The sequence below is a fragment of the Peromyscus maniculatus genome, chromosome 15 (assembly GCF_049852395.1).
Source record: "Peromyscus maniculatus bairdii isolate BWxNUB_F1_BW_parent chromosome 15, HU_Pman_BW_mat_3.1, whole genome shotgun sequence".
In the NCBI taxonomy this organism is placed as follows: Eukaryota; Metazoa; Chordata; class Mammalia; order Rodentia; family Cricetidae; genus Peromyscus; species Peromyscus maniculatus.
The window spans coordinates 12,672,411-12,699,517 of record NC_134866.1 but is presented as its reverse complement, the minus strand read 5'-3'; the positions used below and the strand labels follow the sequence as shown (position 1 = coordinate 12,699,517).

General features: G+C 46.0%; 1 protein-coding gene and 1 long non-coding RNA gene across 2 annotated transcripts in view; both read left to right on the top strand.

Moving 5' to 3' along the window:
• Ankh (ANKH inorganic pyrophosphate transport regulator) overlaps positions 1-27,107 on the top strand; it is a 138,128-nt gene that overhangs the window by 2,319 nt on the left and 108,702 nt on the right. The gene's annotated exons all lie outside the window — the stretch shown is intronic.
• On the top strand, positions 549-18,704 carry LOC143268631 (uncharacterized). Its single transcript, XR_013044677.1, has 2 exons — positions 549-972; positions 16,585-18,704. It is a non-coding gene; the product is annotated as an uncharacterized LOC143268631 (long non-coding RNA).

The following is a 27,107-nucleotide window of genomic DNA, read 5'->3' as shown; positions in this document are numbered from 1 at the left end:
TAAAGTATCTATTTTCACAGAAACGACTTTTGATAGTTATAGGTAGAGCATTGTCCTTTTAGTCCCGTTGCTGCTGCTTGATCATCTAAAGCCTCCATCACTTCCATTCACTGATTATCAAGTACATGCTTAAAATATCGTGTTGTATTTATGCATGTTTCTGTTTGAGGGATGAACGGGAGGCCTAGGCATGGCCAATCTCATGCCCAAGAAATACACAAAGAGTAAATGGTAGACCTGAGGTCTACCCCCACCTCGGCCCTTGCTGGTTCTCATGGTCACCCTCCTCCGCTCCAGGCTACACGGTGATAATTTAGTTCCTAGGTTTCTAGGAAATTTAGAAGTAAGTTCTAGCTTTCCAGATCTCATCCTAGGCCTAAATTTAACCTTAGCTGCCATATTTTGAACCTTTAAATTTTTATTTGTTTGTTCATTGATTTATTGATTTAGTGAGAAATGTACATCGCGCGCGCGCACACACACACACACACACACACACACACACACACACACGGGGGGGGGGGGGCCCGGGGGGAGTGAAGGGAGGGGGGGGGACTTCACAAATGCCCTGTGAAAGTCAGAGAAGGACTTGTGGAGGGTTAGGTTCTCTCCTCCATCATGTGGGTCCCAGGGATTGAACTCAGTGTGTCAGGCCTGGCAGCGGCGGCGAGCACCTTTACCAGCTGAGCCGTCTGGCTAGCTCCCATAGTTTGAACTTGAAAGTCTCCATAGATAAAGGAAGATTATGAAAGCGCGCTCTCCCAGGAAAGGGAAATTGGAACCTGGAAATCTGTGTTAGAAGAGATGATCATCCAGATAATTCAGTGGAAACAATGTTTAATTCTAGTAAGGTTGGCTTAGTCTTTGGAGGAGAAGGAATAAGAAGCAGCCCATACCTCATCATAAAGCTGTTGAAACCAGCCTTTACTGCAGAGCCCTGTCCATTGCTAAGGAGAGAAGCCAAAGGCTAGGGTATGTTTTATTTTAGAATTTTATTAGTAGATGTGTGTGTGTGTGTGTGTGTGTGTGTGTGTGTGTGTGTGTGTGTAGATACATATGTGTGTGGATGTATACCACAGCACACATGTGACGGTCAAAGGACAGATTTGTGGAATACAGCATATTTCTTTTTTTATGCAACCTGAATGTCTATTTGATCACCAGTACAGAGTCCCTAATTTTCTTGAAGCCAGGTTCACCAAGTGTCTTAGGGTTTCTATTGCTATGATGAAACACAGTGACCAAAAGAAAGTTGGGGAAGAAAGGGTTTATTTGGTCTTCACATCCACATCATAGTCTATCCTTCCAGGAAGTCAGGGCAGGAGCTCAAAATGGTCAGGAACCTGGAGGCAGGAGCTGATGCCGAGGCCATGGAAGAGTACTGCTTACTGACTTGCTATTCCTGCTTGCTCAACCTGCTTTCTTATAGAACCTGGGACCACCAGTAGAGGGGTGGCTCCACCCACCATGGGCTGGCCCCTCCCACATCAATCACTAATTAAGAAAATGCCCAACAGTCTTGCCTACAAGGCCATTTCTCCACTGAGGCTCCCTCCTCTCAGCTGACTGTAGCTGGTGCCAAGTTGACATAAAACCCAGCTGGCACATCAAGTTATATAGAATAAATAACTATTTCAAAAGGTACTTAATAGCACTTAAAATGTTAAGGGCAACTTAAACAAAGAACGTTGCAGTTGTTCCCAAGATGAAATTTATTCTACCCAGTGCCAGATTGTCCTCATTCTGACACTAGGTAGATACCTACCCCCACCAAAGACAGGAGTTTGCTATGTAGCCCAGGCTAGACTTGCACTCTTGATTCTCATGCCTCAGCCTCCTAAGCTCTGAGACGAGAGGTATGTGCTGTTAGGCCAAGCAGGTTTTTCAAGTGGCTCTAAAGGAGTCACTGAGTTTGGTAGAGTTCAATGTGGTCATCTCACATAGTGAGTCACCTGACATGGATGTTAGGAACCGTCCTCTGGAAGAGCAGTGTGCATTCTGTACTGCTGAGGCGTGTCCTCAGCCCCAGCCTAGCCTTTCTTAAGAAGGTCCTTTGTAATCTAGAAAGCCTAGACTTCTAAGTTAGGGGTGTCTTGAATTATCAGTGTCATAAGTGGAGGAGGGGAGACTGGAAGGGCCGGGGGGAAATGTTAGTAAGGGTTCTTCCCTTCTAGAACACATCTTCCTGCCTCCGCAAAACAAAGTTTTCCATAGACGAAGAGGTGTAGGGACAGGAAGGGTAAGTATTAGTGTGGGGCAGAAGTCTCACTTGCAAAGGACTCTTCCTTCGTTCAGGGTCGCTGAGCCATTCAGGGACCTCCCAGGAGGATTTCCTGATGTCATGATCAGAGTATCTGTACCTGTGGGCACACCATCAAAGTGCTGGAAACACAAGTGTCGGTCCCAAGCTAAGTCTCTAAATGGTAGTAGGAGAGACACTCTACCCCTTCAGTCTGTTCCGTATTGGTAGGGTAAATGTCAATATAATTATGTTTCTGTTTATAAAAGTAACGTGTGGCCGAGTGCTATAGGGCATGACTAGAATTCGAGCACTCAAGAAGCCCAGGCCACGTAATGAGTACCTGTCCGAAAACGTAAACTATGCTAGTTGTTAACGTTTGGTAAGAACTGAAAAGCAGGGCTAGGGAGGAAGGTATTTTTTTTAATTCCACTATGAAGAGAAAATTTTAATGATTTGGACATCTCTTGCCAACTAGTTTTTTTAACCTAGTTGAGAGAGAGAGGAGAGTGTAAGTGTGTGTGTGTGTGTGTGTGTGTGTGTGTGTGTGTGTGTGTGTGTGTGTAATGTTTCATAGGACACAGAAGCATTTTCCCCAAATAATTTTAAAGTACTTATGGGTCTAGGGATGTATCTTAGGGGTAGACTCCTTATATAGAATGCTCAAAGGCCCTGGCTTCAATCCTCAACACTACCACCCCTACTCCACCAAAATAATAATCGTGATAATAATAATATGATAAAAAGAAAGAAAAGAAAAGCCCAACCAACTAAGCAAACAAAAGAACTAGAAGGGTTGAAGTGCGGCTTTAAATGGCAGCATAGTAATGTCATTTGACTTATGAACATGTTTTACGTCTCTTTGCTGTACATTACCCTATTGTCTGTTCTTTTGCAAAGTCAAGTTTCAGTGGACATCTCACTGTTAACAACTGCATACTGTGCTTTGTCTGACGCCCTGGGCTCTATGCCTGGCATGCTTCTGAGCCTATTTCAGTGTGTCATTCTTACATAGAAAATGAGGTCATGCTTTTCTTACAGTCCATATTTAGTCAAGGACAGTGTGACCTCCTTAGCACGCTCTGGGTGACTTCTTTCCTCCTGTGCTTCCAATTCTCCTCAGTAGTGCATCTGCCTTTAAGTACTTCTCTTTAGGTTACTCAGGAAAGCAGATTGTTTGGAGAGACGCAAAGGTCTAATCCTGTGGTTGGTTGGTCTGTGGTCCTTTGTTTATTGAGGTGGTTTGATGAGCAGCTGAAATGGTACTTTGTCGGTTCGCTTCTTTCCAAGCCTGTCCTTCACACATGCGGATCATATCTACACCTCTTGCCAGGAGTAGATCAAGTTCTTAAAAGTGATTTTGGTGGTGTAGAGTGTAATGTCATTTATAATATGGGAATACTTGTGAGATGGGGCACGCTCAGCTGTATATTAATGATAAATAATTTGGTTTTCATTTCTTTCTACTCTTCCTTGTTTGGTTTGGGGTGATGGAGGTGGCCATGGTGTAGTGGGAAGGGAAGAGATCCTGGGTGGATATGTAACTCCTTCACCGTCATATTAAGCTGGAGACAATAAACCCTGTAAAATTCCTAGTATACCATGCCAGAGAGACCTGGGGATATCTTCATGTTTTAAAGAAGATACATATTGGGTGATCTCGTGAGTCCTCTGGCTCTGTTAGTCACCCTGGAGAGTAAATAGAGGCCTTCTTTCTTCTGTGTTACCTGGATACAAGTGACTCACAGCAGTGAATTTTCTTAACAACTGAAGCTTGGCCTTTTAAGAACAAAATCTTTTCTTTTTCTTTAATATGAAAACTAATCTCATTAAACAACATCTGTCCATATTGTGTATTTCTCTACCTCATGAAATATAGTTTGCAAAACATAGTACAACATTTTTGGCAGCCTGTGCCTGTCTGTCTTGTGCTAGGTAATAAGGCTGGCCATGACAGTGATCTTCAAAATACTCCACAATGTCACACAAAGCAATAGGAATTGACTTTGCCCAGTCCTGAGCCAAGTGTGGGCACTAATCCTATGAGCTTTGGAGACCCTTGGATGTGTGATAGAGCTTAAATTTTAAAAGTTTTATTTTAGGTCATGTATCTGCTTTCATTGTTTTTCCCCAGAGAGTTGGTGACTGACGTTTATACAGTGTGCCTACCCAACCTCTTTAATAACAGTGACAAAATGCAATTAAAATAACCAGCTTGTTGAGGTTGCTTTTAAATTTTCTGCCTTGGGTCTGGTCTGTATCCAGGAAACCAAAATTCATTAGACTGCCAGGCAAAATAAAGAATAAATAACTTTGGTAGCCTCTAGTAGCCTCTAGTGACATGTTTTTCTTTTGTTCATTTTGTTTCTCTTCTAGAGAGATCTAGAGTCATTGTCAGTGACACATTGTTTTTTGTCCTTTACATTTATGGTTCTTTCAGAGTTTCAAACAAGGTATTTTAATTGTATTTATCCCTCCCTCCATGTCTCCTAAATACATCATTCCATCCCTACTTACCCAACTTTGTGTCTTACTTTTTTTAAAGTACTTAGACCCATTAAGTGCAGTTTATGCTCTTTGTATACTCTTGGGTGTGTGGCATCCCAATGAAGAGCCGCCAGACCACCCTGGGTCACATTCTTAAAGACACTGACTTTCTCTCTCTCAGCAGCAATCAACTGCCAGCACCTCCCCTCTCCATGCTGGAATTTTGTCTGGCCTGAGCCCTCACAGGTCTTGGGCACACTGTCTTTTAATGACATTGATTTCTTATGTGCAATTGCCCTGCTATATCCAGAAAACATTGTCTCCTTCTAGTCATCCATCACCTCAGACTCTTACACTCTTTCTGTCCCCTCTTCCTGAGCCCTGAGAGGAGGAGTGCGATGTAGATGTATTGTTTAGAGCCGAACACTCCATAGTCTCTTATCTTCTGCACCTTGATAAGTTTTGGGTCTTTGTATTAATCACCATCTACTGCAAAAGGAAGCTTTTCTGATTATGCTTGAAAGACGCACTAATCAACAGGTATAACTATAAGTCATTAAGAGTCAGTTTAATATACTATGTATATTTAACAGAGTAATAGTAATAGGTTCTCTCCTAGTGTCTATACTTATCTAGACATAGGTTCTTGGCCTGATAATGGTGCAAAGTATGGGTTTTATCCTGTGGAGCATGATGTAATTCCATTGGGAAAGTGGTTGGTTACTCCCATGACATTCATACCACTATTCCACCACTGGGCATATCTTGCCAGGTTGGTCATTGATGCAACTCATAGGGTTCACAACTGGGTAAGATTGGTAATTTGTTTTCTCTGCCCCAGTAGTGTGAATAGCACCTTCCAGTACCGTGAAGGCTAGCCAGTAGGAATAAAGTTTCCTGGTGAGCACCAGCTTGATTTCTCCATGTCCGATGACTCATGTGTATGGTATCTTAAGCGATAGGGTCTTAAAAGGGTAACAAAGGCACTGGCAATAGTCTATAATGTTTGGGCGTCTGTGAGACCTTGCTGACCCACAACTCCAAAGGAGGCTACCATTCCTAACACTAGTCTCTCTATTTATTATCCTGTGGTGCCTAGAAGGAGGATTGCTGCCCCATTATAGTGTAACTCCATTTAAACTCCACATATGTGTGTATATCAGGAAACTTCTATAGTGGTAGACTTTGCTGAAATGTCTTCAATGTTAGTTAACCCTCCCCTATTCCATTCTCTACTCTACCCTTCTATCTGCCTCTCTCATAAACCCTTCTTGTACCTCTATCCCTTTCAACCCTTTATACCATCTGTTCTATCTGCCCTTCTTGAGATCTCCCAGATGACTCCTTAGTTATTTCCTGAACTTTGTGGGTATTTTGAATGCAATACATATGCCCGAAGATTCTGAGAAGGGCCCCAAAACTACAAGTAGTAACCCCAACAGTTAATAAATGGAACCTCAGGAAATGCTTGCATACAGCAAAGGACATCGTGGTTCAAGTGATGAGGCAGTCTGTAGTATGGGAAAAATGTTTTGACCAGCTATACATCTGAACAGAGGGTCGGTATCTAGAATATACAAATAATTTAAAAGACTGAGCATCGAGGATGCAAACAACCCAATTTTAAAACAGGGTATGGAACTGAACACAGAGTTCTTGACACAAAATACAAATGACTGGTAAACTTAAAAAAAAAAAATACTCAGCATCCCTAGCTATCAGGGAAATGAGATTAAAACTACAGTGAGATTTCATCTGATCCCAATCAGAATGGCTAGGATCTGTAAAACAAATGATCACAAAGGCTGGCGTGGATGTGGGAAAAGAAGGACACTTACTGCTGGTGGGGGTACAAACTGGTTCAGCCACTATGGAAATCAATGGGAGGTTCCTCAGAAAGATGGAATTAGATCTATTACATGATCCAGCTCCATCCCTATGGTCATATACTCCAGAGACAACTGCTCATCCATATTCATTGCTCCTCTAATCACAGTACCCATTAAGCAGAAATAGCCTAGATGTCCATCAACTGATGAATGGATAGTGAAAGCGTCGTGCCCTTACAAAATGTAGTATTATTCAGCTGTTAAGGAAACCAAAATTATTAAATTCTCAGGTAAATGGATGATGGATCTGGAAATAGTCATTCTGGGGGAGATAACCCAGACCCAGAAAGACATACATTGTGTGTTTTCTCTCATTTACAGATATTAGCCTTGAATATTCATTGAAGTGATCTTATAAGATAAGAAAGCATTGTTGCAAGCCGGGCGGTGGTGGCGCACGCCTTTAATCCCAGCACTCGGGAGGCAGAGCCAGGCGGATCGCTGTGAGTTCGAGGCCAGTCTGGGCTACCAAGTGAGCTCCAGGAAAGGCGCAAAGCTACGCAGAGAAACCCTGTCTCGAAAAACCAAAAAAAAAAAAAAAAAAAAAAAAAAAAAAGAAAGCATTGTTGCATTTGATAGACTTCCTACCCTCAAATTGCTTAGGTGGTTTAAGAAAATACACGAGCCCTGGTATGTAGAGTGAGTAGAAAATTTCTTAATAAAGAAAAATGAAAAAAGAAAAGAAAAGAAAAAAAAAATCCACATGGAGTGGCGAGATGGCTTCATCAGGTAAAGGTGCCTGCCACCAAACCTGACAACCAGAGTTTGCTCTCCTGGATCTTATAGGTGGAAGGAGAGACCCAGCTCCTGCAAGTTGTCCTCTGGCTTCCACACGCACAATGTGGTTTGTGCACATACACACACACACACACACACACACACGCACGCACACACGCACGCACACACGCACGCACATGCACACGCACACTATAATAAAATAAATGAAAGAAAATCCATAGGAAACACCATTGCAGTCAGAGTAGGCTGGGCGGTCGGATTGGCTGGCACAGTTTACTCCAGCCCATGCCACACAAGCAGCCTGGGTAATTGCAGCAGAGCATTAATCTGGTGCCGGCAAAGCAACTGCAAGATGTTTGTATACCGCTCTCCTGAAGACGAGGCAGCCCCTTGCCTCTTCTCTCCAGAAGCTCTTGTCAAAGTGGACAGCCCTGGTCTCCAGAAGTCAGGACAGGTGACCAGATGGGGAGACGAGCAGGCTTCAGACCAACCAAGCCTTGCAAACTTAGGTTTGGTGTGATTTGTTTTTGCTACTCCCAACGCTCCGGGATCCTTCTGTTCCAAGGACAACCACCAGGTTCCCACAGTGATGCTGCGAGAACAGACGAAATTCAAAGGACACTGGTGACATTTAAGAGTTGTCACAACCCAGTAACGCCACGGTTTCTCCTTTACCACTGGATGTGGTGGCTTCTTCATTCCAAACGTGATTTTGAAATCCGACCTGAGGAGAAAAATAACCATTTGTTAGAGCAAAGGGGTTATTTATTCCGAGATGAGGATTTACCTTAACAGCCTGTGTACCTAGATCAGGAACTGGTGCAGGGCCCTTGGAGGGAAGTTGACGGTTCTGCCCCGAAGAAGAGCTGTGTATCCCGTGTAGCTTAGGTCTTAGCGGGCCTTTACTGGTTTTCAGATTTTTGTTCATGGGCTTTCCATTGCTTTTGTTTGTTTTGAGACAGGATTTCGGCCATGCTGTCCTAGAATTCACAGGCTCCCGCCTCAGCCTCCCTTGGTGCTGCTACCACAGGCACGCTCCATTCCACGCAGCTCTCAGTTTTAATAATATTTCCATGGGATTAGGTTGGTGAGATTTTCATTGGTTGTGACATCTGGGGTCCTGTTCAGTAGTCTACTCACCAGCATGGACTGATTTCACTGTCCCATGCGCTGACAAAGGGTGTGACTCCTTATCACAGAGCACAGGCGACGTGTGAGGCTCCATCTACACACCCATGCCTAGCCATTGGCCACCACCACACCCTGGCTGAGATACGGGTGGAGACCTAAGGAGGTGTTTGGGGGTGGAGGTGGATGTAAAAAAGTGGGAATCCTGGTTTGGAAGTCCCAAAGGTAGCTAGAAAAAGGAAGCTGGGACCCTTCAGGGACACTAAGTTGGAATGATAACCAGGAAGCAGGAGGTCTGATGATAGATGGTCCCTAGAAGCAAGAGGAGACTGGCATGGGAGGGTGGAATTCGGTGTTGTGATTATAGTGTTGACAGTGTGAGGAGTGACGCCGGCTATTTTGAGGGACCCAAAGAGGAGTATTTTTGTCCTGAGGTTTCAGGTTCTGGTATCCAAGGGAGCCATTCCCCGGGAGAGCTGGCATTAGTGCGTCTTCCACTCAAATGATAGCGCTCCTGTGGCGGCAAGCTCTCCCATGTCCCCTACCTTCTTTTCTAAACTGGAGCAACGAGCCAGGGAAACATGTAAGGAGGCCCAGACTGTCCTTTTCTGGTTTGTTTTTGGGCTTGGGTGCCCCTGTTTTGTGTTTCCAAGACTCTTTAAGATAGAAGTTTGCTGCTCTTTGGTGTACATAAGCTTCCACTGTCGCCCCCACCCCCACCCCCCACCCCCCACCCCGGGTCGGGCAGTGTGGAGGAGAATTTATACAGCAAATTGAAAAAAAAAAAAGTTGTGACTTAGGAGTGGTTTAGGTAGTTTAACAGGAAACTCGTCATGGCTGGGTGTGGTCTACACTTGTCATTTATGGAGACTCACTGCACAGAGTGGAGGCGTGTAGCCATGGTTACTAGGAAAGAGGAACACACACTACTTCATGGTTTTAGCCATGTTCGATGGCACAGTAATAGCTTGCAGGCAGCCTGGTAAGGGCCAAGACCTTGTTCCCCTCACTTCAGAGCTCACCTCATGGTGTCTTAGGTCCTTCCAGAGGCCTTCTCCTTGGGTTGGGTGATGGCCTCAGACTCAGCATTGCATCACCTGGAATACCTGTCCTTGAGCCTGACCTGCAACTAGGCACACCTCATTCCTGCTCCCAGGCGGAGGAGTGCTATGCGCCACACCACCCATCAGCCTGGAGAGGCGTGGTGGCAGTGTAGGTACTCAGCCCACAGTGTATTTAACAGACTTTCCTAGGCAAAGTGGCGCTTACACAGGAAGACAAAGGAGCCCGGGCTGAAACTTAGGGGTGCTAGTGACCCACTGATGGTCCCCAAAGTGAAGATGGCAGTGAGCATCAGTGGCTGAACTGCAGAATCCATTTGGTTCTTCAGAAATTCTTATTTCGTATCTTCTTTCAGAGGGGCAGGGGAGAATGTTTTCCTCTTTTAAAAAGTGACCTGTAATTTACACACACACACGAAATCTACAGCTCTTAAGCATATAACTCCATGCAATTTGACAAAGGGCAAATGCATGCTTGTGCATCGTCTACACCCATCAAGATACAGAACCATCTTATCAGCTCAGAGAGTGCCCTGGGGCCCCTGGGGGCCCCTCCAGTGGAGGCAGCTGGTGCTCTGATTTGTGTTTTGGCCTTTGTAACTGCTCAAATGACATAGGTATTCAGTCCCTAAATGACAACCTCTGGAGCCACTTCTTTATGAAAGTATTTATCATCACTTCAAAATGCAGCTTAAGTTTGAAATGTATATTTAAAATGAATATAAAGTAGACATATGTATATGTATATATATCGTAATAGACTATATATATTATATATATAATATATATATCGTAAGCCTGGACTATTATCCAGGCTTAACAATAAAGAAAATTATAATGTGTGTTACATTACATTAGGTGAAATATGCCAAACACAAAAATAGCTGTATGATCCCACTAATAAGAGATAACTACCTTAGCCACAGTCATAGACATAAGGTGTACACCGCTGGCCAGGGGAGATGGGATTGGAACTGCTTGGTGGGTATAGTGTAGAATTTCAATATGAGGTGTTAAAAAAACTTCTGGAAATTGATCGCAGTGGCGGTTGTTCAGCATCACTGGTGGGTATGCTTTAGAACCCTTACAAAGATAAATGCTTATGTATTTTTTCTCAATTAAAAAAAAATTGAAATAGGCATCGTAAGCTAGTGGGAAAGTGTGGTTTTTGAAGATCCCTGTTAAAAATTGCATGTGTTACTTACATTCCCCTTTCAGACAGCCTTCTTATAATAAAGAAAGGAAAGGCTGGACATGGTGGCATGGAGTCCTTAATCCCACCCCCACCCCACCCCACCCCCGCTGGTTCCCACTTCCCATCTACATAGGGAGTTCCGTGTAACCGGGACAACACAGTAGGAACTTGTCCCCAAAACTGACAGCCACAAAAGACAAACTTCAAATAGAGAACACAGCTTTTTGATGCTCACCATCTGGGTGTGCTTCTAACTGTGTACATGTTCTTTTGCATCTGTTTTCTGTGTGTGTGCTTTAGGGGAAAAAATGTAGCGTTTTCCCACCTTCTATGTATGCTAGGTGACTCGACTTGGTTTAAATATTCATTTGGAGTCTGAGGGCTGGTGTTTCTAGCATGAGGTCACATGACCATGCTATAATTTATTTAACCCCTTCTCGGTAGCTAGGTTGATTGTGTTTCATTCCTGTTACTGGTAATGCTATGAAAACTTGTGTGTGTGTGTGTGTGTGTGTGTGTGTGTGTGTGTGTGTGTGTGTGTGTGTGTATGGAAACCTTTGTATAACTTGATTATTTATTTGGTCCCATGTATGTGCCATATGTGTGCAAGGCCTCTTTAGATACTATACGTTTAGTTGTGGAAAGTTGCCTCAGTTTCTCTTAGGAACTGCTCTGCCCTGGCCTAGAGTGTTTCCTGCCTGGGAGCTACCTCATGGTCTGTGGCTTCTTCCCTGAAAGTCTGCGCTTTAGTTATCAAGCTGTATGGTCTTGAACTCCATGGCTTGTTTTATTAAAAGCACTCTAAAATGCTGGTTGATTAAGGGTATCATATCACTTTATAGCCAACTCTGGATTCTCTTTTCACATTTTGGACTTTAGGCTAGGTGTTAAGTGCAGGAAAATGGGGATTCTGTTGATTTTCCTGGCAAACTGAGAGAAGTTTGGCCTCCCTTTGAACACATTGGTGAGAGAGGGAAAAACGCAGACAGAGCCTTGGCCCTGAGTAAGGAGCATGAACCAAGCGCGTCACCTTCCTGCCCGGAGAGGTGAGGATGAACAGCTGTGGCCTGTGAGGCCTCTGGCTCACGTGCAGCTCCCTGGAAACGTGGCATTGGTGATTTTGTAGAGAAATTCAGCCTTGAGGTTTAGCGGGCATGGAAAGGGGCATGGGTTCTCGTCCCTATTTTGATGACCGTGGCTCCTTCCATTCTTCCTGGACTTCCCACTTCTGTAGGCTGGAAAGGAGGGGAAGAGAGGAGGGAGCAGAGAGGGTTTCCATTAATGCCAATGTGACCACTGTCCCTGTAACGTGTTCCTTCCTTCCCTGAGAGGTGGAACACTCGGGTCCAAACAAGCATGTTGCCGTACAGACTCCTGGGAGTCAGGACACCAGATTTGACTTCGGTTTCTGTACTCACTGAGTTTGTGACCTTGAACCACGAACTTGGTGTGTGGCTTCACCTTTCCCCCACTGTCAGGTGGTGGGGACAATGGGGTGACACAACTTCCTTTGGAGGAATGCAGAACAAACATGAGTACAGAAGTCCTTTGAAAAGCGTGAGGTGCTGTGTGTAGAGGATGCAGTCTTGCCGAGACTTGAGCTCATGGTCCTGCTTGTCTTTGCAAATGATATTTTCGCCTTATGTCCATCCAGTGATTCTAATTAAGGAGATTTCTTAAGCTGCAGCCAGCTGGCCCGGGGTACGTGGAGACATGCACATGGCAGGTGCTTAGAGAATTTGGATAGTGCAGCATGTCGGCCCCCTACCCCAGCCTTGTGGAAAGGACATTTAAGGGCGGAGTCTCTCATCTGTGTGTGTTTTAATTGTGTTACTAGAATTTAAGTTATGTGGGTTTTTTGGAGAGATCGGTTAAATTTAATTTTCTTTTCATTATAAGCTACTCTTTGACACAGGATTGGGGATGGTGGCTACTGTGATCTTCACATTACAAATGATATCACACATTTCTGGATTTTATCAACAATTATGAGAGGAACACACCAGAGTGCTTTGAGACAGTATATGGTGGCTGCTTAATGAGCTTGAAGTTGTGACTGGCTTCCTCAGGCACTTAATATGGTGTGTGTGTGTGTGTGTGTGTGTGTGTGTGTGTGTGTGTGTGTGTGTGTGTATTAAAGAATAGAGGCTCAGAAGCATGGAGACCACGAATGTCTCTTGGATACTTATGATGTCCCAGGCAAAGAGCTAGTCATGGGTAACAATGAGACAGCTGCTGTGAGGGTCCTGGCTAAAGCAGGAGGATCTCTAGAGCTAGGAGTTCAAAGCCAGCCTGGTCAGCACAGAGAGGTCTGGTTTCCACCAGGGAAAAAGAAGACTGAAGAAGTCTTTCCCTTCGAGTGAGTCTGCCTAGAAGAGCAACTGATCAAATAATAGAATCAGGGCTGAGACAGGGCCAGGGCAGGGGAGGCGAGCTCTGGAATGCTGCCGAAGGAGCCCTGGCTCCATCCTCAGAGGCAAGGTGGCCTTCTGTCCCTGCTGAGACCTGAAGGGAGTGGACATTCCTCTGGAAAGCCCCATTCTAACTGAGGCACGACACGGGTTTACTAAATGTGGAGCCGGGCCTGTAGGAACTGAGAATGGCTGTGTTTGGAAACGTAGCTGGACTGGTCGGGGCACAAGTTTGGACTGGACCCAAGAGTGTGGCCTTGCTCCTGAGCCGGATGGAACAAGAACTGGTTCTTAGTAGGGTGCAGTGTGCTTGGATATGCATATTTGACATGTAATTTTGGTTTCTGTGTGGCTGATGAATGGAGGGGACCAATTAGGGAGCCACTGTGGTTCCCCCCAATTAGGTGGCTGCAGCCTTTTAGGGGTTAGAGCGACCCAAGAGGCTGGAGGGGAAGCCACCCTAGTATCAGATAGACTTGACCATGGCTCAGGCTCGGATCCATCAGCCACCCCACTTAAAGAGATCTAAGTGAGGGTAAAGGATTCTGTTCAAGGACTGGCAACATAGCTCTGTCCACAGTCGCTAAGTGATGACTCAGGGTTTGTCCCTGGAACCCTACGGTGGAAGGAGAGGACCAACTGCAGAAAGTTATACCCTGACCTACACACACACACACACACACACACACACACACACACACACCTTTTTATAAAGAGGCTCTATTCTAGCCATTGTTAATTTATTAATAGATTTTGAATATATTTGAAATTACTTGACCGAAAGAATACAAATTATGAATGAATAGTGGAAGCTATAAAAACATACTTAATATCTGGATCTTGATAGTCCCCCCCTTCACATACACACACAAGCACTCTACTACATTCTTTGTAAATGGGCTCTTTTTAGAATTCCTTTTTGCCCAACTGCAAATGCTGTGAATATTCATTTATTCTTGTAAAATGTAAAAGCGCTTTATCACGATGGGGTCGGTTCTCAGCCGTTTGCCTTAATGAAATAATGATATGGAAGATTTGACACTACTTGTGACTATTTGCCATTGGGTTACATTAGGACTTTGGAGCCTAGTGACAGCAGAGAGATACCATCTGGAAATACAGTGCAGCTCCTTATCTGTCTTTCTGTAATCTAGATGCAGCCACAGGTGGACCAGCCTCGGAGGGCATCCTTTTGTATTTGTTTCTTTGTATTATTTGCACCTTTCCGATCTAGTTGTATCATAAAAGTCATTTAGAACACATTTTTCCCCCTGTAAAAATGAGATTATAAATTGTGGCTAGGTTTTGTTTCTTTCTTTTCTTTTTGAAACAGGGTCCTGTTGTGGTTGATATATTGTGCATTCCTAATAAACTTATCTGGGGGTCAGAGACAGAACAGCCACTATATTAAACATAGGTTTAGGCAGTGGTAGCACACACCTTTAATGCTAGCCTTCTGGAGGCAGAGATCTGTCTGGATCTCTGTGAGTTCAAAGCTACACTGGAAACAGCCAGGCATGGTGACACACGCCTTTAATCCCAGAAAGTGATGTCAGGAAGCAGAAAGGTATATAAGGCGTGAGGACCAGGAACTAGGCAGGTTAAGCTTTTAGCTTTTAGCAGCAGTTTCAGCTGAGATCCATTCAGATGAGGACACAGAGACTTCCAGTTTGAGGAAACAAGATCAGCTGAGAAACTGGCAAGGTGAGGTTGGATGTGGCTGGTTCTGTTTCTCTGATCTTTCATCGTTCACCCCAATACCTGGCTCCTGGTTTGTTTTATTAATAAGACCTTTTCAGATTTTAGCTCTGGCTGGCTTGGAACTCTGTAGCTCTGTAGCTCTGGCCGGCTTGGAACTCACAGAGCTCCTCCTGGGATTAAAGGTGCATGCCACCACGCCTGTCTGTGTGACTGAGTTTCTAAGCCACTCTGCCACAACTGTGTATTCTGACTGTTACAAGTCTCGGCTTGGTAAGGTAGCACGTGTCTGTGATTCCAGCACTGAGGAGCCTGACACACGAGACTCCAAAGTGCTAGTCTAGCCTATTGACCCTGTCTCAAAAGTAAATAAATAAGATACATTTGCCATGAGCAATAGTAGTAAAGCCATGCTGTCAAAATAATTGTCATCAAAGAAGAGCTGTGTTACTGGAAAAAAAAGGAAAAATGTTTGTCTTGTCCTTCTGAACCAGAACAACTAGTTTGATCATAATATGAGGGAGGTGAGGGCAGTCTGGGGAGCCAGTTGGTGCCAAGAGCCATAGAGATAATATTAACTTAAAATCAAAATGTCTTCTTGATGCATGGGACTCACAGTTGTGACTATAAGTGTTTCAAACCCTCAGGAGCGAGAAGTGAGTGAGAGTAGCCTCCTTGGGCACAGCTTGACAAAGACTTGGAAGCCAGGAGGATTCTGGGAAATGGACCTCCCCTGGGTGGAACTGATTGGGAACCTGGGTTGCACTTTACTGCGCATGCTGCAGAGGTGCTCCCCTGGGGCATCTGGCTTGGGTTGCTGGGGTGGGGAGTGAGTGGGGCAGAATGAAGGGACTGTGGCCTTTGCTGGGGGGGGGGCATTGTTTCAGAGAGTCACGACCCACTGCCTGTAAAGTGCTGTCAGTTTTTGGACCAGCGTATTTTCTGCTGTTGGGGTCGCAATGAAGGCCACTCAAGATTTTTTTTTAATTAGATTTATAGATTTTTATTCTATGTCAGAGAATTTGTATATATGCACACCATGTGTGTGCTTTGGGCTTGTGGGGTCAGAAGAGGGCATCAGATCCCCTAGAACTGGAGTTAATGGACAGCCATGAACCACCATGTGGTTGCTGAGATGGAAACCAGGTCCTCTGCAAGAGCAATAAGCGCTCTTACCACTGAGCCTTCTCTATAGCCCCCCCCCCCATTTAGAATGTTTGAGCATTGAAAATACATCTCATTTCTTAGAGACGTAGTGTCCTGATGATCTGTAGGTAGCTACCTAGACGTTACCATTCATGTTCCCTGCTCTGTAATTCACTGTGACCTCGCCCTATCCTGCAGGCCTGGCAGATTTCCAGAACCTTGTCCCTTTCATATCATATTTCCATTCCTTCAGTTCGTCCTCAGGGGGCACTCAGGTCTATTTATATTATAGTATTGCTGGGTTTTTACTGAGAGTAATTTAAAACCACCCATCTGCAACTTTTGATTTAGGGTTATCTATATGTCCTTTAAGTTGATATTTCCTTGCAAAATAGTGCAAAAAAAAACCACCCCATCATATTAATAGCAAGAGATTTATAAAGTACTAGGAAGCTGAGCAAAAGAAAATGTTTTCTGTAATTAGAGCATACCCATTTTATAAGAGGACGATCTCTAATCTATTTGTGTATATGTCTATATTTTGGAGACTCAACCATGTCATCTATAATATAAGACATGTTTCCACTTGCAGGCACAGAAGGCAAGTGTTTGTTGGGTATGTTGTTGCAGTCCTATAATCCCAGCATTCAAAAGCCTGAAGATGAGAATTGCAAGTTTGAGACCAACCTGGACTGCAGAGTGAGCTCCCGGCCAGCCACAGATAACTGAGACACAACAATCTGTCAAAAAGAAAAAGATTAAAAAGAAAAAACAAATGCTTACCCCCCTACTCCCTTAATTTCAGAAGAAATGGATAGTTTTAGTTTTGTTGTTTTGTTTTGTTTGACAAGGTTTCATGTCGTCTAGCTAGCCTCAGACTTGCTCTGTAGCCCAGGATGGTTTTGAACTCACAGTGATCCTCCTACTTACATAGTCCAAGTGCTGAGATTACAGGTGTGTGCCACCATGCCCGGTCAGAAGGTGGACAGCATGATCTCAGTACGTGACGGAATGTGCGTTGTGCCTCCTTGCTTGGTGTGCACTTCATCTTTGTAGACCACCTCTAGTTTGCAAAGTACATTGTCAGTGGCCTGCCTAGGACAAGAGTGACAGCCCTCGGTGATGTCTGGAGAGCATGCACCTGCCTAAATTCCCCTCCTCTAAGACAGGACCCCCCTGGACTGTGGAGGATTCTAGAGACCAGTGTCATGTACAGTGGCCTGACTTAGTGACCTAAGGGTTGCTGATAGCCTGCCATCACAGCTAGCCTCCCCTTGCTCTGGGTATCTAAGTCTCCTCCCATCCCCTTCCAGGATCTCGTACTGTCGTGATGAAGGAGGTGAGGGATGCTCCCTGTCGCCATTAAGGCATGAGTTACCCCTAGAGCCAAGTAGGCTGCGGCATCACTGCAGGTTCTACCCCGTTCCCCATCTGTCCCTAAACATCCCTAACATGTGGCTCTGACTTGTGCCCCCCCATCTCTCTCTGACCCTTCTCCACCCTCTCCTAAACTAACATGGGCACAGTTCCCTCTGATACACAGTGTACCCCTTTCTTAAAATGTAATCATAGCGTGAAAAAAAAATACATGATGTGGGCTCTCTGGACTTTAATTGGCAGCGCCTTCTGGCACACAGTGAAGTTCCCCAGCTTTTCAGCACCTTTTCATAAGTTGAGGTCTGTTTTAAAGATTTTTTTCCCCCTGCCAAGCATTCATTAGTTTCAGAGTGAGTTGCCCTGGTTGCCACTGTGATGGATTCCTTTCCTCTCCTCGGCAGCCAGCTCCAGAGGAGGCAGAGAAGGAGCCACATTGATTCCGCTCCACCCTTCTGAGAAGGGCGGCAGTGCCCGCTGCCTTACAGGGACCATTACATCCTCTGGCTTCCCATGATCCCCTATGACAGGGCTGCTCTGGGACACTGCCTCTGTCCCGGTGTCCACGGAGGTTTTCTTCTCCTGTAGAGCTCTGCACACAGTGGGAACTTCAGATGAGCTTTCGCAAGTTAAGAGTCAAGGAAATCGTGGACATATCAGGTGCCAATGTAATTTTGTTGAGGTGAGTGTCGACACAGACTAGTCCATCTCTGTCAGACAGAGCCCACTTTTCTCTGTAAATGGAGTGAGTGCACGAAGTTTGTTAGGTGTTTCCCTAAACACACACACACACACACACACACACACACACACACACACACACACGTCACGGTGGTGTGCACATTAAGCTCAGGGTATACGTCAGCAAAGCCGAGGATACTTTGAGGTGGAAGCAAACCAGTACAAGCAGATGGGCCGTGTTCGGGGACGGATGATGGACGGATGATGGCTGGGACTTGAACGCGGGTTTGGCAGCAGCTTACGTGCGCAGTGAAAAGAGCTGCCTTCTGCAGCGTGCGTACGCACCACGCAGCCCTCGCCCACGCGGTCTAACTGGGTAGCCCAGGTCGACCTTGAGTTTGCCTCAGCCTTTGGAGAGAGAGCTGATTACAAACGAGGACATCGTACTTGGTTTGAAAGCGGTTTTATTGTTGTATTTGGTGAGAAGGTTCATCTAGGGAGATAAAACCATGTGTTTTGTGAGGCGGTTTCCTCGGAGGGAGGGAAGTCAGCGCAAGCCGTCAGTCCGAGGGGGTCCACTGTAGGGAAAGGGTGTAGAGGAGGCTTGCAAGCAGTGAGCAGCTCTTTTTGAGCTCACCACCTCCCCACCCCCACCCCACGTCTAATATGTACCTTAATAAACGCTCGCAATTTTCTGTGCAGGTAAAGTGAATAGTGGTCATTTGGGGACAGGCTCAGTGTGGGTAATACTGGAGGGACAAAAACCTTGCGGTGGGAGGATTCTATTTTCTCACTGTTCCACAAAGGGAGAGAGAGTATTGAGAAACAGAACTGGAGTGCCTTCCCTCCCCCATCTATCTCCAAATGAGGCGGCGGAAGAGAAATGTGCCTGGGACTCACCTGTGTGCAGCTCCAGCGGAGGAAATCTGATATTCTAAACCGCGACTGGGGCGCAGGTGCACGTCTCAGGAGAAAGGGGCAGAAAGAAGTGTGGTGTGTCCAAATACACAGCCCTGTTTTGTAAACTGCAGTCTCCTCCCCGCCATAAGCACATCTCCTATGTGTTTGGGACTGTTTTAAAAGCCAATGTTTCCTTACATACGTTATTAAATCATTGGTTACACAACCTTGGCAGACTTCTGGCAGTTTCCTTTTGTTTGAGGTTGCCATTAGCCTGCACGAAAATATTTACAGGCTTCTTGAAATAGGCTAGATTATGTTAAACAGGGAACGAAATGTAAAACTAAAACCTTAGAAAGCCAAGCATGGATGTGCCCCAGAGGTGATAATGGGGCTTCTAAACTGATCTGTGACCCCTCTGGGAGAGAGGACTATGGGTCATCAGCCTTATGGGGGCTCGGAATTCCACACAGCTGCCCATCCTTGGGGTTTCCCCCAATGAGGAATAACCTCACGTATGTGCTGCTGTGTTTCCTGGGAGTCGACATGAAAACATTTATGCTTCTCTTTCTCATGTTTGAGGGCCTGGGGATTTGTGCTCTGGCCTTTCGTGGTGAAGTGGTAGAGAGGCAGGTAGGCGGGGAGAATACATGCAACCAGTCATCCTTCAGCAGCCTGAGAGTAATGTGTAACTCAGTCTTCTCCGTAATACAGGGTTCTCTTCTTGGTAACTATTACTGCTTATTGCAAAAAGGAACACTAGCGAGAAAGATTTGCTTCTTTATGGAACATGGTGGTAAGCCCAGGAATGGAAAACGAGTCCTTGTTGGCTGTCTACTGTCAATTTCCTAGAGGCTCATAATGAGTGGTGCTTGTCTGAAAGCATATGTTCCTCCCATATTGAGTAGGAGAAAACCCTCTTTATCCTCAGATTGTCAGAGAGACGGGCTCCGGAGTAAGCAGACGTCCTTTGCTAGCCCACGTGCTTTGGAAGCCTGGGCAGCGAGACAGCTTGTCACTCGGCCGCCATGCTCACAGCAGTCGCAGGGATCTGAAGGAACAATTCTGCTCTAAACAAGATCACGGGAGGACCCAGGCAGCCCCCGATGCTGGCCGTGGTCCTGCTCTTTGTTCACCTTGCTGTTCTGTGAGCATGCTCCTGCCTTTGCTGTAGGTGGCAGGTCCCCAAGGACCTAAGGGTACTACTTCCTTTCTTCCGCAGCCAGGTCTCAGCCGCACATCCCTGGCCTTCACTACAGAGAAGGCTCTGTCGGAACCCAGCCTCTGATTTCCTTGTTATCGCCATGCTCTTCTGACTAGTCACCTACTCATTCATGGGGGTGGGGGGGGTGGGGTGCTTACTTCTTTTTTTCCCTCAGTGTGGATTCAAGCTCTGCTTTGATCGGATAACTGGCTTTCTCCCTGTCCTTCCAAATAGCACAGTGCAGATGAAAAGGGGCCCTTCGTAAGACACCCTGTAAGACAACAGCCAGGGCTTCACTGCGTTCTTAGCAGTTCTTCTCATTAGGTGTCAGGGGTGTGTGTGCGCGCGTGTGTGTGCGTGTGTGTGTGTGCGTGTGTGAGTGTATGTGAGTGTGTGTGTATGTGTGTGTGTGTGTGTGTATGTGTGTGTGTGCGTGCACGTGTGTGTGTGTGTGTGTGCGTGTGCGTGTGCGTGTGCGTGTGTGTGTGTGTGTGTGTGTGTGTGTGTGTGTGTAGCCTGGATAACCCTGAGCTTGCTCTATAGCTGAGACTCTAAACTCTCGGTCCTCCTGCTTCAGCATCCTGCTTCTGCATGCTGGAATGATAGGAGAGCACCCATAGGCCCAGCTGGGAATAGCATTCTTAGACATTTGTATGACAGACTTGACACTTTTAAAAAAGCCAAGCCATCTTCCTTAGCGTTTGACATTCTGCCTTAAGCATGATTTACTGAAAGATACTCGGTTAGCATTCAGTTGTATTTAGAAAGCACGGATTTTCCTAGATGATCTCAGGGTGCTGCTAGGTAGAAAGGTTTCTAAGGACGTTGCGTAGAACTCTATCACCTCTTCCATGTCGTAGCTAGTTGCATCTGTCCTCGTCACCCTGTTCCTATGGTCCCTGACAGTCCTCGGGAGCCCATTATGGGAAGAACCTGGCGTCCAATTGACTCCTGACCTCAGAAGATCTGCAGTGTTGTAAGACCATGCAGTGAGGGCAAGTGGGTTAAAAATCTCGCTATCCACCCTCATGAAGGCTTTTCCTCGACACACAGCCCAAACAGGCCTGCTTCGTCTACTTTGTACTGTCTTCCCCTCGTGTCCTTTCTTAGTGTTTGCAGTGAACCAGACAGCTGGGCATGGTGACATTAATCCCAGCACCTGGAAGGCAGAGGCAGGTGGATCTCTGTGAGTTTGAGGCCAGCCTGGGCTACATAGTGAGTTCCAGAACAGAACAGGCAGGACTACGTAGAGAGACCCTGACTCAAAAAAATCAAACCAAACTGTAGCCAACAATGATGGCTTCGCCCCTCAGCACAGTGGAATTTTGGGTATGAGTGGATGGAAAAAGAAATCTCCAGACTCATTGTTGCATCTGAATTAAACTCTTCCACATCTGCTAATTAAGTAAAAACATAGAACACCACTCATTTCTGTTTGTGACCAAGGTTGCAATTGGAAAAAGTCACTGGGAGACATGTTTCTATCAATACCGCTAATCTGGATGCTAAGTGGTCGGATAGCTTGCTGAAGTCTTTGAAAGTTGAGTTGCAGACAAAGGGCTTTCTTTATTGGCTGCCTTCCATTCTCCTTTCCCCTCGTTGCCTGCGTAGGCAAACAGGAGTAGAGCTGCATGAGGAAATCGATAATATGATAGATTGGTAAGAATTTTCTCCTCCTGGGGGAATTATATTTAAGGAGAAAATTGGTTCCAAACACTGTGGCTCCTGTCTTCCCTGGAAGATGCTCCCAGAAACAGAGCTATCGGAGACAAAGCAAAGAGCGTGATCTAAACTAACAAGGAGATGGGGAGTGACCGGCACAGCTTTCAGACTCAAACATGAGGAACCCTTGATGTCTGAGGCTCGTGTCAACAAATGTCCCAAATAGCAAGGCCCTCTGCCCCTGTGAGACGAAGGCCAGAAAGGACAGTTCCCATTTGTGATTGGAAAGGGGGGAGCTCAGAGGTTGCCTTTGAGTTCTGTTGTTTGTTTCTCGGCATCTCTGAGCATCTCCAAGACAGACAGCTAGGGTGGAAGCGTCTCAGAGTGAGCCAGTCTGCACTGTGAGGGGCTGCTGCAATTGAGCAGGAAAGAGCAATAGTCTTCCTGGGTGTGAAAGACTTCTGAACTGAACTTTGTTTCTTTTAAGCTGGTGGCCGAGAAACTGGGGGGGTGCTCCCTGAAAGCCTGTGCATTGCTGGAAACTCACTCACCTTTGGTCAAAAGTAAACTCAGAGACACCTGGCAGGTGGAATGTAGCTGTACTTGCTGAAATTAAGCAAGCCTGTTTAGTGTAGAGAAGGAATAGGCTATTGGCGAGGTACATAAGATTTAGGGTTGGCCTATGGTTGCCAGACTGGGTGTATTGAAAATTCAAAAAGACGTTAGGCCACCCCTGACTTCAGGGGAACTAGGGCAAAGGCTGCTTTGTAGTGTGAGGCAGATCCCTGCCACACAGATAACGAAGCCAAGTCACTGCTGGGCTCCACTGTGAATGAGAACTTGACTCCAGGGGAGGTCTTGTGGGCGACTCAAGCACACGCTGCTCCTCCCTTCCATCCCTCCTTGGACTTAAAGGTCAAAGGTGAAAGGAAGCATAGTGTCCATTCCAAAAGCTCACATCTGTGTGTCTGAAAGAGTCCCCGCTTGGTGCTTGTGTTCCTTAAGTACAAGATGCGTGCCTTATGAGCTGGCTGTCAGGGTTTCATTATTGTAACCCTTAATCCACCCCGCCACACCTTTATTCTTCTTTGTGTGTATGTTGTTGTTTGCTTTTGTTTTTGGTGGGATTTTGCTGGCTTTGTTTTGTTTTTGAGACAGGGTCTCATTCTGTAGCTGAGGCTGAACTAGAACCCTATCTATATAGACCAGGTTAGCCTCAGACTCACAGAGATCCTCCTGTCTCTGCATCCCAAGTGCCTGAATGAAAGGCACTTTCATTTGTTTGTTACTTCTTGTTTATTTGGGGGAGCCGGATCTTACCTAGCCCAGGCAGACCTCAAAGTTCTGGCTTTCTTGCTCCCGCCTCCCTCGCGCTTGATCTTATTGCCTCTTATATAATTTTTTCGTTAATGGTAGCCCTCTCATTACTCACCTGAAGAGGAAGCCAAGAGCCAGCATCGCTTGAAGAGGTCAGCAGAAATCCATGCGTCAGGGCGGCGGCAGCGTCTTCTCTCCTTGTCCTGGCTACCTTCTTTCTGACTCTCCTCCAGTGTGTGCCCTTGCCAAGTCTGCTTCTGCACGTGCGCTCGTCTTTGTCCATGCCCTGAGTTGTTGGAGAGAAGCTCTCCGGTGGGTGCCTGGTGCACCTATAAAGTAAGAACCCCGAGGCCCTGCACAGGCTCCTTGTTCAGGGAGCCAAGCTGCCCCGGGAGACAGGCTGTTATCTGCTGCAGAGCTGCTGGCAGGTCTGTATCTAGCAAACAACCTCTTGTGAAGTGCCCATGGCCCCAGGGCACCCGGGCGTGTTTAGCTCAAGGCTCTCTGGATTACTCTGAAGTTCTCGAAACTGAAGCCGTTGGACATCAGCAGAGCTAGGGAACAGAGCATGCTGAACCTAGGCCGGGCCCAGGTGGAACGGGGTTTTCTCCTCATGGGTCTACCTGTTCAGGACATTCTGCTCCGGGCGTTGTGACTGAAAGAGGAAGGAAAGAGTAACCACCATCGCATGCGACATGATGTTCCTTCCAGGATCACAAGCACGTGGAACATGATAGAAGGGACCCTCGTGAGCTTATCATTCAAGTTGGGGCTAGAGAAGAAAAGTGGTACTCCCTGCTCCTGCAGGCCTTATCTATTCCAGGCCCAGCCCACAAAATTTATCTGAGTGCTTTCTCAGGCTCTTTAAAGACTTTGATGCTCTGCAGGCCTGGATGACCAGTTCCAGCTTGAGACACAGCCAGAATACTGTAGAAGATGGGTTATGCCTTAGAGACCTCAACATACTAGCTACCTAAGACTGAACACCCAGGATTACCCAGGGATCCATAGTAGGCATTGCACAGCTGACTCAGGCCTTCCAGGCAGTCTCTCTGGGGTGTCCCTTGGTCATTGCCCCTGTGCCTGGCTTTCTGATGTGCCAGTGATCTGAGTCTTTGATGTGTTTCATTCCAGCCTGAGACACATAGGCAGCCTCTAAACCTAGCAAGTGTGGACATGATTGACAGGGCTCTCAGCCGAGTCAGAAGCCACGCCCCCCACACACCCACACCCCATGACCAGGCAGGTCTAGGTGAGTGAAGCATTGTTCCTGGGACACTAATTATTTGCCATCTTCACCTCAAAGCAGGCTAGGATGGTGTTTCCAGTCTCCTCATAGCAAATAGCCTCTTCTGTGTCTATTTTCTAGGAATTCATCCAACCGTGTTGAGAATTCTGGCCTGTTTAGCCTTTTATTATCTTCGGGGCGGGGGGGGGGGGGGGGGGAGGGTAATAGAAATTGCTTAGAGTTTATTACCCCTTTATAAAACACTAGCCCCTTTTATTTTTCTTAATACCTTTTGACACATTGACAGTTCATCTCAAGAGCTGCACAGTCAACTTACAAAACATCAAAAATAAATACCTCATGATATTTTAAGGAAGTCTTCAACTTTGTGTTGTCCCCCATTCATAGCTGCCCGTCTTAGCTGCATGCAGCCCTTGGGTGGTGCGTTGGACTAGAGCTTTGGAATCCCCTGGATTCTAGAATGTGGGAGTTCCGTGACCCTCTAGTGCCAGATGTTACAACATAGATCACCCTCAAAGGTATTAATTACTACATGAAGTGAAAGCAGTCAGATCTGGAAAGACAAGTGACGCCTGCTAGCATTCACGTGTGGCCCTCACTGTAGCCACCTTCACAGAGACAGAGCAGACAGGATGGCGGGGGCTGAGGGGAGCAGGAAAGGGGCGTTCGTGTATAGCGGGCACTGGGTTTCAGCTTCACACCACGAAGCATGTTCCGGAGAGGGGTTACGGTGTCAGCCGCCTAATAGGAATACACTTAGTGCCACGGAACTTCATACCAAAAACATGGCGGCTGTTATGGACACTCACATGATGATGTAAAAATAAAATTCTAAAGGAAAAATACCACCACATACTTTTACTTATACAGCCGTTGCTTTTGCTAGGTTCCTTTTTATGCAAATTGAAAAGGCCTGGGGTTTGTCTTTCTTCCTTCCTTCCTTCCTTCCTTCCTTCCTTCCTTCCTTCCTTCCTTCCTTTCTTTATTTATTTAAACAAAGTAGTGTATAGCTATGTATTCCTCAAGCCATTTTATTTTCTGGATTCTATCCAATGATTGTAAAACCTTGTCTGCCCCTTAGTAACAGTAACTGTCCTCAGGCACACTAGTCGGATGTATCTCCCCTCAAAACACGTAGGACAGCTCTAGTCATGTATTTTTGGGTGAAAGAGACATAATCATGATTAGGGTGTCAGTGTACGGAGTTATACAAGGTCAGATGGCGTGAGGATGTTGAGAAGCTGAGCTCTTTCTCTGTGGCTTCATTCTGAAGCCTCCTTTCCTTAGTTCCTTTTCCTTTCTGGAGATATCCTTAGAGTCACCTTCCAGGATGTACCTCAACTGTCTGTAGGTGTTAGAACCTCCCTGTGGGACAGATAGTGTGTGCGGCTGTCTGGGCATTATTAGAAGCCAGTAGAAATTTAGAACAGAGAATTTGAAAATGTAGAAACTTGCACTTCTGCAAACAGTCTTATGTAGTGGATACGTAAGCACTGACCTTTCCTTCAAATGGGTCACGTCACTAAACAGTGGCTTCCACTGAGATCACCTGTTACTGATAACGCACAGTTCAGAAAATTGTGGCGGCGGCGGCGGCGGCAGCAGCGGCGGCGGCAGCAGCAGCAACAGCAGCAGCAGCAACTTTCTTAATGTGTTTCTGTCCCAAGCCAAAATGGAAAATGATGGGTACTTATACTCTGTAGTGCCGGCAGAACATTCCTTCTTTAAATCTTTATTCTGTATAGTAAGGCAAAGATAAACTATTATTTTTACAATGCTGTAGAGCTGGGGATCTTTCTCAGGGCTATAGCACTCACCTAGTATGCACAAGGCCCTGGGGTCAATCCCAAGAATCCCAAATGCCAGGAAAATTCCTGACTTCAGTTAGACAGCCCACTTGCTGAGCCTCAGAGGGTTAGGGTATCACCATGTGCAGGCCTGGTGTGTTGGTAACATGTGGTAAGGAGTCATGTGCCGTCTCCATTGGGAACAAAGCAAGAGCCCTCCATTTAAAACATGAAGAACTTCCTGCCCTTTTTCCGGCTTATTCTCGGACAAATTCTGTGTCATCATAGAGGGCAAGCCTGGGCAATTATGGAGTTCAGTGAATGAATGATCAGAGACTGGCCATTTTCTATGCTTTGAGTTGCCATCAGTTAGAGAGATGATACTTTTGCCAGTGTATGCCATGCCCCTGCCTCTGAATGCTCTTACATTTTTACATTCCTTCCCATATCAAATAAATGCTAGGTCCCACACACATCCATGACATACACAAGCCATCTTATGTATGATGCATAATTAACGTGTTGAGACGGCAGGGTGGAGAAGTGAGAGCCACAGATTCCATCGTATTTTCTGGTACCCTGTAGTTTCTTCTGGGGAAGAAAGTCAAGGCTTGATGATTGTCATCTCTCTCAGCAGGAAGGTAATCTGAGTTGGAGACTGATCACATCTAGCCACCCTGGCAAAGAAACCAAACAAAGCCCCCTTTTTATTCAGAAGGGGGAAAGAAGATGTGAGGTGAGATCTGGCCTCAGCAAAACCGTTAATAGACCTTTCTTTAAGAAGATCAATTAGGAGGGTCCAAGGAGATGCCCCTAAGGATAAAATGCTTGGCATGCAAACAGGGCTAGGTTTGGAGCACCAGAACCCACATAAAAACTAGGAAGGTGTGGTGGCTGCCCTTAATCCAACACTTGGAAAGCAGATACAGGGGATCCTGGGC